The sequence below is a fragment of the Somniosus microcephalus genome, chromosome 1 (genome assembly GCF_052327205.1).
Source record: "Somniosus microcephalus isolate GS21.2 chromosome 1, FLI_Smic_1.0, whole genome shotgun sequence".
In the NCBI taxonomy this organism is placed as follows: Eukaryota; Metazoa; Chordata; class Chondrichthyes; order Squaliformes; family Somniosidae; genus Somniosus; species Somniosus microcephalus.
In genome coordinates, this window is record NC_140987.1 from 83646813 (window position 1) to 83661616 (window position 14804).

The 14804-nt window shown below is 47.7% G+C and overlaps 1 protein-coding gene across 1 annotated transcript in view; it reads right to left on the minus strand.

Moving 5' to 3' along the window:
• LOC147124210 (tudor domain-containing protein 7-like) overlaps positions 1-13698 on the minus strand; it is a 39740-nt gene extending 26042 nt beyond the window's left edge. Inside the window, exon 1 of the mRNA XM_085983913.1 lies at positions 13471-13698. The gene's annotated coding sequence lies outside the window, so the exon portion shown is untranslated. The remainder of the gene's footprint in view (positions 1-13470) is intronic.
• Positions 13699-14804: the final 1106 nt, after the last annotated feature.

Below are 14804 nucleotides of genomic sequence, written 5' to 3' on the forward strand. Positions count from 1 at the left end.
TTGGATAATCATAATTTAATAGGACAGTCAGCATGGTTTTATGAAGGGGAAGTCATGTTTGACAAATTTGCTGGAGTTCTTTGAGGAAGTAACATATAGGGTGGATAAAGGGGAACCAGTGGACGTAGTGTATTTAGACTTCCAAAAGGCATTTGACAAGGTGCCACACAAGATTATTGCTTAAGATAAAAAATCACGGGATTGGGGGTAATATTCTGGCATGGATAGAGGATTGGCTATCTAACAGAAGGCAGAGAGTTGGGATAAATGGTTCATTCTCAGACTGGCAATCAGTAACTAGTGGTGTTCCGCAGGGGTCAGTGCTGGGTCCCCAACTCTTTACAATCTATATTAACGATTTGGAGGAGGGGACCGAGTGTAACATATCAAAGTTTGCAGATGATACTAAGATGGGGGGGGGGGGGGGGGGAAAGTAGTGAGTGAGGAGGACATAAAAAACCTTCAAGGGGACATAGACAGGCTAAGTAAGTGGGCAGAGATTTGGCAGATGGAATACAATACTGGAAAGTGTGAGGTTATGCACTTTGGCAGGAAAAATCGTAGAGCAAGTTATTATCTTAATGGCAAGAAACTGGAAAGTACTGAAGTACAAAGGGATCTGGGGGTCCTGGTGCACGAAACTCAAAAGGTTAGTATGCAGGTGCAGCAAGTGATTAAGAAGGCCAATGGAATGTTGGCTTTCATTGCTCGGGGGATAGAATATAAAAATAGGGAGGTATTGCTTCAGTTGTACAAGGTATTGGTGAGACCGCACCTGGAATACTGCGTACAGTTTTGGTGTCCATACTTAAGAAAGGACATACTTGCTCTCGAGTCAGTACAAAGAAGGTTCACTCGGTTAATCCCGGGGATGGTCATATGAGGAGAGGTTGAGTAGATTGGGACTCTACTCATTGGAGTTCAGAAGAATGAGAGGCGATCTTATTGAAACATATAAGATTGTGAAGGGGTTGGATCGGGTGGATGCGGGGAGGATGTTCCCGATGATGGGTGAAACTAGAACTAGGGGGCATAGTCTTAGAATAAGGGGCTGCTCTTTCAAAACTGAGATGAGGAGGAACTACTTCACTCAGAGGGTGGCAGGTCCATGGAATATGCTGCCCCAAAAAGCTGTAGAAGCTACATCATTACATAAATTTATAAACAGAAATAGACAGTTTCCTAGAAGTAAAGGGAATTAAGGGTTACGGGGAGCGGGCAGGAATTTGGACATGAGTCTAGGTTCGGATCAGTCATGGCCCTGTGGGTAGCGGAGCGGGCCCAGGGGCCGTGTAGCCTGATCCTGCTCCTATTTCGTGTGTCTAATTCTGTTAGATTCAGGAGATGGTTCTGTGATAGTGGATTGGCGGTTAGGATCAGATCAGCCATGATCTTATTGAATGGCGGAGCAGGCTTGAGGGGCCGATTGGCCTACTCCTGCTCCTATTTCTTATGTTCTTATGTCACTCCACTTCCATAGCACCCCAGTTTGCAGTAGGGTGTTCAGTGGGTGTAGTATTGTGGACAAATTTGGCAAGAATTTATGGTAGTAGTTTACCAGCCCGAGGAACGACCTCAGTTGTGACACATTTTCCGGTGCTGGAGCCTTGACTACTGCCTCAATCTTCTCTGGGGACTTACGTAACCCCTCTTTAATCGATAACGTGGCCACAATACGAGATCGGTTTTCTAAAAAACCGGCATTTGGGGCGGTTAGCTCGGAGCCCATATTCCTGCAATCTAGTGAGCACCTGCTCCAGGTTGGCAAGGTGATCACTGTCATTTTCACCCGTGACCAGGATGTCGTCCAAATAACACCGGGTCCCTGGGATCCCTTGCAGGACTTGTTCCATTGCCCTGTGCCAAATAGCCGGAGCTGATGCTACCCCGAATACCAGCCGGTTGTATTGGTAGAGACCTTTATGGGTGTTGATTGTGAGGTATTTTTTTGATGCTTCTTCTACCTCCATTTGCAGATACGCCTGGGCCAGATCAATCTTAGTGAAGCGTTTCCCTCCAGATAGCGAGGCGAAAATATCTTCAATCCGCGGAAGTGGATATTGTACGGTGTGAAGGACCGGGTTCACTGTTACCTTAAAGATCCCACAGATGCGAACCTTCCTTGGTTCCCCAGGTGTGCTGCTGAACGACTTTTTCATCACAGGGACGATGGGTGTAGCCCACTCGCTCCAGTCTACCTTGGACAGTACACCCGAGCGTTCCAGACTCTCCAGCTCTGCTTCGACGGCTGGGCGGATCGCATAAGGTACCGGTCTGGCCTTAAAAAATTTTGGGCTTGCGTTTTCTTCAATTTTAATTGTCGCTGTCATGCCTTTTAGTGTTCCGAGTCCTTGCTGGAACACTTCTTTCGCGTCAGTTAGGATCTTTGACAGTCGCCCAGGTGCGACGTCGTGATCCTTTTTGTCAGCCAGTCAGTGCCTGTATGGAATGCCAATCTAGTTGTATTTTCCGGATCCATTCACGTCCCAGTAACGGTGGTCCTCCATCTTGCAATACATACAGGTCTAGTTTTGGTGTTTCCTTACCGTACGGTCACCCTTATTTTTCCTTTGTGGTAGACTTTTTGCCCCGTGTACGTCTTCAAAATAATTTTGTCTCTCAAGGGTATGTGTGAGAATAGCCGCTCGTAGTCCCGTCGGTTTATGACTGTTAGGGCTGATCCTGTGTCCAATTCCATCTTTACCTGGACTCCTGCTAGCTTGAGAGTGACCCAAATGGTTCGGTGATCCTCCGTTGTGATCACATTATGTAGTTTCAGACAACTCAGTTCCCTGCTTTCGGTGTCGTTATCACTCTTTTGTTCGTCTGAACTATTCTCCGTCATCTTATGTACCTTCTTTTACTTCCCTTTGGTCGGTTTCTTATTGCTGGTTTTCTTTCCCGACCTGCAGACTCGTGCTATGTGTCCTACTTTTCCACACTGTCTGCACAATTTGTCTTTGAACCAGCAATCATTCTGGTCGTGTGTTGTTCTGCCGCAGCGATAGCACTTCTCTGTTCCATATGACATTTCGTTTGTGCCATATTCTTGCGGTCTCTGTTGTATCTCTGCAGCGCCCCGTGCTGCTGCTTCATATGATACCACAATGCGGAAAGCCTTTTCCAGCGTAAGGTCCTTTTCAGATAAAAGACGTTTCTGGGTTCCTTCACGTTGAAGCCCACACACAAACTTGTCCCTTAAGGTATCTGCCAGTCCCGCTCCAAACTGGCAGTGAATTGATAGTTTGCGCAGTTCTGTGAAATAATCAGCATTGCTTTCACCATTATGCTGGTTCCATTTGTGAAACTTGAATCTTTCTGCTATCAGCAGCGGTGTGGGGTTTAAATGTTCCTTTAGTATTGTTACTATGTCTTCAAAACTCTTTTCCATTGGCTTCGTTGGGGTTACTAAATTTCGTAATAAACCATACGTCTTTGCACCCATTAAATTTAACAATACCGACACTTCCTTGTCATCTGACACCTCATTTGCCTTGCAGTACACTTCTATTCGTTCGACATATGTAGTCCAATCTTCGACTTCATTGTCAAATGCGGTGATACTGCCACTCTTCGGCATTTTGGGTGTGGTTTAAAATGGCAACTCCCAATGGCTTAAAATGGCGTCTCCCGCGCTTTCCTTCCTCCCCCGCTCCCGGCGGTTCTCGTGGCAATGGCGGCGCCCTGTGCCGCTCGGTCGGGCTCTAGCCCGCCGCTGTCCGGGAAGGGTCTGCGCAATACCTGTTGTCAGCCCGTTTCGCTGGACCACCTCGACTGGAAAGCCAAGCCTGGCTCTCGACAGCCTCCCCCGCAATTCTCGAGTCTCTGCTGTCGACGCCCGAGTCTCTGGCCTTGACCTCCAATCCACTGATCTCCAGGAACGAATCCCCGGGAGGTGATGCAGAGTTGCAGGTAGGTTCAAACCTGCCTCGTCGCCAATGTTACGTCCGTGTATAATAAGACACAGACTGCGGAGAACGGTACAACAGGTGTTTACTCAACGTGGCTCACACTGCAACTGATCTGTACAGATTACTACTCAGCGTTATATACAGCTGTGGTCACTGCCGGTACTACAGTATACATGAGCTGTAAAAAGTAGTTCCCCCCCTTAAAGGTATATACATTACAGAGACCACATGTAGGTTGTCATTAGCTGGTATCAACCCACTATCCAGATAGACGGAAACGTGAAATGCATGCAACATAAAGAACCAACACCTCATCACTGACCCAACAGCAGAGGTCCCTGGCTTTGACTTCCCTCAAACAGTGGACAGCACTCAATCAAATCCACACAGGGCATAGACAATGCGGCCACCTGCTCCACAAGTGGAAGATGAGGGACAACCCGAAGTGCGACTGTGGCTATGAGTCCCAGACCATGGAATACATCACACCAACCTGCCCACCAAGATCTGTTGCGGGAGACACCTCATTTCTCCACTCGGCATCTCAGGAGGCCATCGAATGGATAGCCAAATTGGACATGCCATTATAAGCATTTCCCATCATAAGAAAACAGTAGCACAGGAAACTCTTTGGTATCCGGCACCGACAGGACCGGGATGGTGCCGGTTGATTAAAAATTCCAGATGAGAGAGAGGGTTATCTACTACGGCTATTTTTAACAGAGTCAGACTCCTGTTATTGAGGTGTTCGGACTTCCGACAGCGCCAAGAAGCCAAGTAGTGGCAGTTTGGGGAACTACCCCCACTAACTAACTCAGCCACCGCAGGAGACTCTGACTCGGCAACATCTGCGGTTATTGAGGTGTTGTTTTCGAAGTATGAATTTGCCGGTTAATAGAGAATTCTGGATAATTAGGTGGCGTTTAAACGAGAGTTTCCCGCACTAATAACTTGCACATGTTTGCAGTCAAGGTCTATTGGGATGCAGCCATAAGGAATCCCATGAAATCCACTTGCTGTGCTCTAAGTGAGGTCCAGAGAAATGGTCCCACTCAGGGAATCAAGGATTTCGGAATCCAGCAGAGGCTTAGGGCGACTTGTGCACTTGGAACTTTGGTCTAATAATGTCATCACTGGTAACAACCATCTTCTTCCATCCCTTCGGGTAGTTCTGTTCCCAACTGTCTTTCAGCAGATGGGGATATCCCTAGTGTTCGACATCCTGCAAGTTGGACATCTTAGGGAGTTAAAAGTTTAACAGTCAAACTTCTTTGTTAAACAGGATGACATTGAAGTGTCGTAAAAGGAATGCAGTTAGGCTTTCCAAGATATAAACAGGATGACTTTGAAGTATGGTAAAAAGAATGCATTGCTTGTTTTCTGAGATGTAAAGTGCTTGTGTAAGGGAATATAAAAGTGTTAATAATGACATCAGCCATGAATGGTTTAGTTTTAGGGTAATAAAACAGGGGTAGCGAGTCCATTTGCTAAAGATAACAGTAGGTAAAGGAAGTTTTATTTAAGGGAAATGGTTCGGAGGTAAACAACTGCAAACTGTTTTCATAGTCTGTTTCCGGAGGAGTTGGGAAATAGATACGTTATTTTGACATTTTCCTTTGATGTAGTCAAAATACAGTATATAAAGGAGCATGGATTTCATAGTTTGTCAGTGTACTTGAAAGATACAGAAACCGAATAGCCACTCTCCATACAGTTAAGACTGATCACTTTTACTGTCCATTAATAAAGTCTAATCCGTATACTCCACTAAAAAGTCTTCTGCTTACTCGAAACGTGTTGTGAAACAGAGAAGAAAGGAGGTTGCTCAACACCTACTTATCAGGGAAGGCCTATTAGTCAGAAATAAAGTCGCAAAATACAACTTTCAAATAGATGCACGTCATTTTGTGCATGCACTGATCGTCAGTTATGGTGCTGCAAAATCTGCCACACAATATAAAAAGTTAAGATTCCATTGTGTCAGTTGTCTTGAAGATTACAGAATAACTTCCTTTAGAATCTTTGTACCATAATGAGGTCATTAATCTCAAGGGACTAGCCTGGAGAAACTAAACCAAACTAATTTGGTGGACAGTTCCACAACAGATTACAGGAATATTGCAACAAGGTCAGTCACTATATTCAATGAAAACAAATATAATCTGCATTTAGGGCACATTTATACTTCAACTGCAGTGTTTTCACCCCGCCTAGAGTTATAGTGTAAGTGAAGCCTGCATCTGGTGTCAGGGGCTGACTAGATATCAGAACAGAGTAGAACGAGATGTCCTGGAGGAAGGTACATCACTTCCCTTCAGAGACATTACCATCCTTCGTATCTGATTTACACTCCACAACTTAAGCAGTGGTACAAAGCTGAAACCATTTCAAGCCGACACTAAACTTGCAGTGTGAATGCACTGTAAAAGTAAAACCAGCCTAACAATGTAGGGTTCGAAAATCCACAACCACGTTTTACCAAAAATTGGATTGCCCTATACAGTTTAAAACCAACATTTTCAGCCAGGGCAGAGGTCCCGACAAGCAGGCTGGGATATGCCTGGGACATCCGAATACAGGGGACTGTGGCTCAGAGGCGAGCCATAGATGTCGGTCAATCGAAGCAGAGTGCATTCTCAAAGGCCAATCAGGGGACCGAGTCAGACTTGAAGCGAGGAAACCCCCGGCCAATGGGGACCGCCTGGTCCAGGTTTGAATATGTGACTCACCCCTAATCGGGCTATGAATACAAGACATCATCACCTTAATCAACTCGGACTAGGGACAATTGTCTTGGGATCACTACAGTTAAGAGGTGGCCCAAACTAATCAAGTCCCAGGACTGACACAATGGGGCAGCAGACTTGGAGGAGCCGATGTGCACTCAAAACAATACCACTGTCCTCACACCTACCTGTATAAATATGGAACACAAGAAGGACCAACACAGAGAGAACTATTACCAGAAGAACGAACAGGAGAGCGAGTTAAGACGCTGAGGGAAAAGACGAGCCCGGGAGGGACGAGCTAACATCTAAAGAACTCCAACCGCGCTGAGGAGAAGATCCACCATCAGGTCCCAGGCTCAATCGGTATACTGAAGGTTTACTCCGCTACCAGACGGCGCAACATCGCCGCAAGAAGCCGTACCCGTATACCAACTCCCGTTCCGGGGACCTCGACAAGAAGACATCAACAACCGAAGTGGCTGTGGAAGACGGCATTCACTCCAGTCATTTCGGGAACCTTTTCCATCAAGCACAAACCAACCAACGACAACCGACCGAAAGCGCAATCAACAAAACCAAACTTCGAGAAAACCCGACCAGACGCAGCAAGGTCCTCTCCGAGATTCGGGGTACGGCGAACCCCGAGGCACAGGTCGAATTCCGACAACGACAGCAACAACAACAACCGCACTCAAAATTCCATCTGTCAAGGGAGGAGGCTGAGTATAATTCAAGGGCCTGCAACTGTCAGCCTAGTTTAGGTAGGAAAGTGGGTTGGTGGGATTGGACTTAGTAAAGATAAAACTGTGTAAACATTCTCGTTGTGTCCGTTCTCTCTCATATTTTATTTATAGTTATAAATGTGTGTGTGTGTGTTTATTACGTTTGTGGTAGAACTTACCTTGGCAAATAAAACTGGTTGTCACCTGTTCTTTTTCCAAGGACTACTTGTCTCCAAGTGTCTATTTAAAGTGCATCGTTCTCCACCCAAATTCTGGAGTTAGAACCAAATAGGGGCATTAGGGTGCTTCGAATCCACCAAACAAAGGGAACAGCAGACTAGGGAAAAGAGAGGACGACTCCAGGAGCACTTGAGCTCAGGAGTACCCCACAGATTAGGTATAAACTGTGCGGGTCGCCACTGTATTTTAGTCCTCCTCTGTAAGCTGTTGTTCTCTATCTCCTTAGAGGGTGTTTAGTGACACCCGACCTGCAGGCTAACATAAGCTGCAAGGGTATAAAGGAGACCAAGGCCCAATACATCAACAGGCACTAAAGACCCCTGCAATTGGGCAGAGCAGAGCCCCATCCCCTTACAACAAGAGTGCTGAAGGATTCTTTCAAACTAATTTCCTGAGCATCAAAAGAAACCTGGCTTGAATATTAGCAAAGAATTCATCCATCCATTCAAGACTGGATGAAATGAATTGCCATTTAAAATCTGATTTTCTTACAACCACTTTAACAGTGAAATTCCCCAATGGTCTTTGCAAAAAAGGGGCCAAACACCAAGCAAGAGTTTGAGAGACAGGTTAAGGGAGATGACTAATGATGCTTTTGAAGGGGTAGGTTTTTGAGGAGGCTTTCTAAGGAAGAAGCTTTAGAGTATTGAGGCAAAAAGACTGAAGGCTCTACTACCAACAGACGTCAAAGCTGGTGGATGGGAGCTCAAAACAGGGCTTGAGAAAAGTGCAGAAGGTGGGGCAAGGCCATGGAGGAATTTATACACTACAGAATTTTGAAATTTATGCAAGGGGAAGGGGTATCAGGAGCTGTAAAGGTCAGTGACGACAAGATCATAGGTGAGCAGCAGTTAGCACAGAATAGATAGGATGCAAGTGGTAGAATTCTAGGTGAGTTCAAGTTTGTGTAGTGTTTGAGCTTGGAAGGCCAACAAAGAGTTTTAGTAGTGATGGGATACAGAAGGGATGAGGCAGTCAATATTGTACACTTGGTCTTGGTGATAACTAGATGGGAGGTTTGAAGTTCAGCTCAGGATCAAACAGGAGACTGAGGCTATACACAATCTGAAGGTTCACTTCAGCGAGCAGCCAGGAAGCAAGATGGAATCAAGGATTAAGGTACAAAGTTTCTGATCAAGAACAAAAATGGCTGCTTCATGCCTCAGTTTAACGTCTCAACAAAAAGACAGCACCTACGATGATGCACTGAACTGTCAACCTAAATTATGTGCTCAAGTCTTGAAATAGGGCTTGGACCCATAACTTCTGACTTTGAGGCACGAGTGTTACACTGAGCTAAAGCTTAAAGATGAGGGTGCAGAGGTCAATCTCCTAAAAATATTTAAACACTAAGGTAAAAATACCTTCACTCTCTTGGCATTCACTGGGCTCAGTTTCTGAAATAAAAGTAGAGCTACGATCAAATTGCTTCTCGGTTGCTGAAACTCACAGGGAACTGGAAGAAACAGATCGCCTCTAACGCTTGACGCCACAGACAACGAGCTATGACAACTTAGTTTCAAATTTATTCACAGGAAATGCTGTCTTTCAGTTTCAAGTTCCAGTCGACATCAGGCACCTGGGCATGTAATTACATTGAAGAGTGCACAGTCAACATGCAGCAGCAAGTGCCACAGCACGGCATATTACACAATGTTCAAACTGTAGACTTTCACTTTCATTTCTCAGTCAAATACATTCAACTCACCAAAGACGGCCTATCCTATTTTGTCCTTTAGGGGAAGGTTTGTTTGCTCCCGTGTCATTGCCTAGTTCCCCCTTCTGATCCTTGCCATGATAAATCTAGCCAGGAAAGGAAGCTCTCTATCATGAAGCATTATCGGGCCTCTCTCCTCTGCCAAAACCACTCACTACTCCAGGATCATACTGAAATGCAAAGACAATCCCGGTTTCTTCTCCCCCCCCCCACTACAAACAGTTTCCTTAAACTCCGCTCCAACAAATGCGAGGAGCTAATTGACTTCTTTGTCACGAAGATTGAGACCATCCGTTCAGCTTCTGCTGCTCCTCCCCACCAATCCAAACCATCACCCAGGCTCCCTCCTGTCCTATCCCTAAACCCACATCTTTCTCCAGTTTCCTCCCTATTTCCCCTCATGCCCTCCCCACGCTAATCTTGTCTTTGAGACCCACCTTCTGCTCTCTCGACCCCACCCCGACTAAGGTAGTATTAAACCACCCAACTTCCCTTTGTCGTTTCCCATGCTAGCTGACATTGCAAATGGTTCCTACTCCTCAGTTGTACTGTCCACCTTCCTTGCAAAACCGCCATCATCACCCCCTCCACAAAAAAACAATCCTTGCCCCTTGCGTCCTTGTAAACAACTTAATCCCGGTCCTTGGGCACTGTCTCTTTGGGTTAAACCAAACTGTTTGCAACCTCTGCATCCTATTTGATCACGATCTGAGCTTCTGACCCATTAACACCTCGATCACATCGTTCACCTACCTTCATCTATGTAACATTGCCCACGTTAACCCATCTGCTACTTAAACACTCAACCATGCCTTTGTTACCACCCCAGACTCGACTGTTCCAATGCTCACCTGACTAGCCAGCCATCCTACACACGAAACTTCAACTGGTACAAAGCTCTGCTGTGTGTATCCTAACCTGCACATGTCCTGCTCACCCATCACCCCTAACCCGCACATGTCCTGCTCACCCATCGCCCCTAACCCGCACATGTCCTGCTCACCCATCGCCCCTAACCCGCACATGTCCTGCTCACCCATCGCCCCTAACCCGCACATGTCCTGCTCACCCATCGCCCCTAACCCGCACATGTCCTGCTCACCCATCACCCCTAACCCGCACATGTCCTGCTCACCCATCACCCCTAACCCGCACATGTCCTGCTCACCCATCACCCCTAACCCGCACATGTCCTGCTCACCCATCACCCCTAACCCGCACATGTCCTGCTCACCCATCAACCCTAACCCGCACATGTCCTGCTCACCCATCACCCCTAACCCGCACATGTCCTGCTCACCCATCACCCCTAACCCGCACATGTCCTGCTCACCCATCACCCCTAACCCGCACATGTCCTGCTCACCCATCACCCCTAACCCGCACATGTCCTGCTCACCCATCACCCGTGTTCGCTGACTTACCTTGGCTTTCGGACCCCCAAGGCCTCAAATTTAAAATTCTTATTCTCGTATTTAAATCCTTTCATAGCCTTACCCCTCCCTTTCTTGGTATCCTCCTGCAACACTCCAAGAACTCTACGTTCATCTAACTCTGGCCTCGTGCGTCCCCCATTTCCTTTTCCTCACCACTGGTAGCCATGCCTTCACCTATCTAGGGCCTAAGCTTTGGAAATCCGTCCTTACATTTCACCACCTTGATCTCCTCTCAAGATGCTCCTTAAAACCTAACACTTTGATCAAGCTTTTAGTCACCTCTCCTAAATCTCCTCCTTCAGCTGGGTGCCAATTCGTCTGATTACACTTCTGTGAAGTGCCTTGGGTGGATTTTCCAGGTTAAATGCAAGTTGTTGTATTATATTAGAGTTGGACTTCCATCATCTGCTTCTACCCCATCCTCCCACTGATGTTGCTGTAAATGCCCCACCGGATTCAGATATTGACAGCACCACTATCAGACAGAGAGACTTGTGTGTTTCTTTGGGCACAGTGAGCTGTGCCTAAAATGCCTTGAAATTTGTGTGTGTCTGTAGCAGAGTTCAATCTCCTTTTGAGTATGCACAGATGCAATGAAATCATTGTTTGTATGTAGTGCTGCCTCTCTATGTCTCAGACGCTGATTGCATTTCCCAATCCAGAGATGTAGCAATTGCTATCTCGAAACCACATTAATGACATTGCGACATTCAGGTCAGTTATATTACTTGTAGAAATCAGGCAGTACATTATGGCACACAATGTCATAGAGTCATAACGGCACAGAAAGAGGTCATAACGGCACAGAAAGAGGCCATTCGGCCCATCGAGTCTGTGCCAGCTCTCTGTAGAGCAATCCAGTCAGTCGCATTCCCCCGTAGCCCTGCAAGTTTATTTCCCTCAAGTGCCTGTCCAGTCTCCCCTTGAAAACATTGAGTGTCTCTGCTTCCAGCATTTCCGTCAGCAGCGAATTCCAAGTCATCACCACTCGCTGCATAAAAGAGTTTTTCCTCACATCCCCTCTGTATCTCTTGCCCAAAACCTGAAATCTGTGTCCCCTAGTCCTTGTACCATCAACTCGTGGGAACAGCCTTTCCCCATCTAGCCTATCCAAACCAGTCATAATCTTGTACACCTCTATCAAATCATCCCTCAACCTCCTTTGCTCTAATGAAAACAAATCCAGCTTCTCCAACCTGTCCTTGTAGCTAAGGTCCCCCATCCCCAGTACCATTCTGGCAAATCTCCTCTGCACCCTCTCAAGGGCCTTCACATCCTTCCTAAAGTGTGGTGACTAGAACCGAACGCAATACTCCAGTTGTGGCCTAACCAGAGCGTTATAAACCTCAAACCCAGCACTAAGCTCATGGTCGACAGGGCAGCAGTGATACCTGCCCTGCTGTATGCCTCAGAGACATGGGCCATGTACAGCAGGCACCTCAAAGCACTGGAGAGGTACCACCAACGCTGCCTCCGCAAGATCCTGCAAATCCATCGGCAGGATAGGCGCACCAACATCAGTGTTCTTGCTCAGGCCAACATCCCCAACATCGAAGCTCTGACCACGCTCAATCAGCTCTGATGGACGGGTCACATTGTCTGCATGCCCAATATGAGACTCCCAAAACAAGCGCTCTACTCGGAGCTCCGGCACAGCAAGAGAGCCCCAAGTAGGCAGAGGAAACGCTTGAAGGACACCCTCAAAGCCTCCTTGAAAAAGTGTAACATCCCCACCGACACCTGGGAATCCCTGGCCCAAGACCGCACAAAGTGGAGGAGAAGCATCCGGGAAGGCGCCAAACTATTCGAGACTCTTCGCCGGGAGCAAGCGGAAGCCAAGCGCAGGTCAACCCAAGCACCCCACCCACCCACCCCTTCAACCACCGTCTGCCCCACCTGTAACAGGACTGTAGGTCCCGCATTAGACTCATCAGTCACCTGAGAACTCATTTTTAATGTGGAAGCAAATCATCCTCGGTTCTGAGGGACTGCCTGAGAGAAGAGATTAAGGTTCAGCATAACTTCTCTACTTTTGTACTCAATATCTCTATTTATAGAGCCCAAGATCCCATATGCTTTGTTAACCACTCTCTCAATATGTTCTGCCACCTTCAGGGACCTATGCACATTAACTCCCAGGTCCCTCTGTCCCTGTATACGCTTTAAAACTGTGCCATTAAGTGTTTAAAGCCAAACAGTTACACTACAGGCAGCTGGATACAACACCGTAAAAAAAACTGCTGTATTTTTGCAGTTCTGTTGTGCTCAGTTTCAACCCAATTCCAGACATTTGTAATCGCAAAACAGCATAGCCAAAATACAATTTTCGGTTACACCAAGTCGTGTCAGCCTATCTATACAGTTACACCGAGGCTTATCTGTGCGTTTTTCTCTCTCTGTAGTCACACGGGGTCTAGTCTCGATAGTTATTGGGTCCTCTGTTTAGTTACACCAGGTCTCGTGTGCGTCTGTCTACGTAGTGTTAACATCGGCTCCACTCCTTCTGCTACACCTCCCTGCTTACATCGGGAGTCATTTCACTCTCTGGTTACACTGGCACCCCTTCGGCCCCCTCCCTCGGTTGCACCGGCACCCCTTGGTTCTCTGTATTGCTGGGATTGCTCCAGCCGCTTTGCTCACTGCCTCAGACACGCCTTTCCACGGCACTCCCTCTACCCCGACATATTCCTAAGCGGCTCCGCTTCGCCTACTCACCCAGTCCCTGCATCTCTGCCCGCGGGTCCCTCTATCCGTTCGCTGTGGTCGGCAGGATTCACACCCGCGGTTCCCACAACTACCCCGATGATGAACCCTTCGGCCCCTGGACTCACTGGTCTCCCGGTGCTGCCCGGACCCCGGACTCGCTGGTCTCCCGGTGCTGCCCGGACCCCGGACTCGCTGGTCTCCCGGTGCTGGCCCAGGTCTACCCCGGGCCCCCCCAGTACTCACTGCGATGCACGGTCCTACGCTCGCGCCGCCGCTCGCTCTGTGACGGTTGGATTCTATCTGTTTTGGAGCACCGGTGCGCACCCGGCGCCGCCACGGCAATAAATCTGCGCGTGCGCATTGTTACCCCAAACTGGCACCTGCGATTGTTTGCGTGTGCGGTACTACGCGTGCGCACATGTGGCAGGTGCTGGGCGGACGACAGACAGCAGCATGAAGCTCGAACTTCGATTGCCACCCGTCAAGATTTTCCTGGCGTTTCCAGGAATTAATCTCTAGGACACTGCTGCATGCAACCCAAGAGAAAACTGAACACGTTTGTTTATCAGTTATGGGAGATGGGAAAAAAAGTTGTTTGAGAGTCAAGAATCATCCAATCCGGTAAGGAAGAGTCTTGTTCGTTTCCAATTGGCGTGGGAAGACAGTGCGCCACAAGGATGGGCATGTCCTCTTTTTTTAAACCCCCAAAAAAACCCTTAAACAAATAAACCCTTTAAATAAACACGATAAATCAAATTAAAATTTGGCCCCTTAAATTGATTACGCACTCCAGTCCCCGCGGCACCCACCGGTCACGAAAGAGCTCGAGCTCGCCGGCGGACACCGCGTGCTCCATCTCCAGGGCCACCCGGCCGCGAACATGGCCGCGGAAGAGAGGGAGGCAATCCGGCCGGACGACCCCCTCGGCCGCCCGCTGCCTGGACCAATTAATGGCTTTCTTGGCCAGGCCCAGGAGCAGGCCCACGAGGAGGTCCTCCGAAGGATGGGCATGTCGGGCGATCAAATCAGAAACGTGAGGCAGGGCAGGTGGGGGTGGGAAGTCATGTGATGAAACATCCAGGATTATGTTCAACCAGAGTTGGCAACACTAGTTCCAACTTAGTCAGGCAGACACACCTGTTCAAGCTCACAACCTTCTCTGTTTTAAAATATGTACAAAACACAGGCCCAACACCTTCAAACAGTGTGCAGCTGAGCCACACAGAGGAAGAATGTTACAGATTCCATCCTGGTTTGAACTGCTGATAGGTGCACTGCAGTTGACTACAGCCCTCGAGTTAGGCTGGGAAAACTCACTATGGCTCTTGATTTCGATTTGGCAA